Raw genomic sequence first — 1,293 nt, 5'->3', positions numbered from 1 at the left:
TCTCTCTCTCTCTGTTCTCTCTCTTTCTCTCTCTCCCCCTCCCTCCCCCCTCTCTCTCTCCCCTCTCTCACTCACTTCCTGTCTCTCTGTCCCCAAGGGCCGACTCACTCCTAATGAAAACTCCGTCTGGTCGTATTACAACTCAGCAATAACCATTCACGAGGCACAGTAACGCTGCCAATCGTATCGAGCAGACCGACTTAATGAAGAAAAATATTTGTAACCCTAACCCAGAGCAGTAGAACTGCCAATTTCAAAGACACAAAGGACCCGAATCAACAACAGAAGAAAACACAAAACAAAAAACAAAACAAAAACAAAAACAGAAATAAAAACAAAAAAAAAAGAAACAAAAACAAAACGACACACTCCTAAACGTAAATATAGGTTAATGAAACCATTGAAGTAGGCAGCAGTGGAAACGAAGCACGCCATGTAATGAAACATCAAACAAAGAGAAACATGATCTAGAGCAATATTGTAACGTAATGAACATAAAGGAATAGTTAATTAATTTTATTTTTGTTAAAACACACACGAGAGGCTGGTGGGTGCTCTGGTATGTATGGTTTGATCATTCGTTCTTTCCAATTCAACATCTCTCGTCCATATCTCGCCTCTTTCTCTTCTCTGTATGTTATTTTCTAGTAGCATGTACATAAAAAAAAAAATAAATGTCTTCGGCATTTATAATATGAAATGTTTGTATTGGAGGTGACGTTAAACTTTTACAGACGAAAAGAACAAACCCAGGAAATATCATTAAAAAACACACACATGAATAATAATATCTTTTTCCAGCTACAAAGAAAATGTAGATCAGATAACGCGATCAGCAGTAAAAAATTTTAAAAAGAGGGAAGGGATGAGTGTACTAGGAGACAATAGTTTCTTCTATTTTTTTGGTTGAGGTATTTCTATTTTGTTTTGTTTTTTTCGCAACAGTTCTTGCAACACAAATAGGTCATATTAATGCTGAAGATTAGAAGTGTTACTAGAGATTAGAGATCAGCATACAAAGAGGAGTACGGAGGAGATATGAAGACGATATAGATGTTTGGATGGGAAAGAAAGAGCAAACCACACATCAGAGCACCCGCCAACCAACCACCGAGCAAGCAGTTGGTTTAATTCTGCTCATGTTACATGAATGAGACCTTCCCTTAAAGATAATTGACTTACTTCTGTTTGGCGGCCTAAATTGATCAGTGCATCATGTCGTTAGTTCATTAGGTCTTTGGAGTGGATGGAGTTACAATATCAGGTTCATTTTATCTCGTGGCATCACATTAG

Source organism: Aplysia californica, unplaced genomic scaffold, assembly GCF_000002075.1.
Source record: "Aplysia californica isolate F4 #8 unplaced genomic scaffold, AplCal3.0 scaffold01560, whole genome shotgun sequence".
Taxonomy (NCBI): Eukaryota; Metazoa; Mollusca; class Gastropoda; order Aplysiida; family Aplysiidae; genus Aplysia; species Aplysia californica.
The sequence above is the reverse complement of the archived record's forward strand: the minus strand, read 5'-3'. Positions refer to the sequence as shown.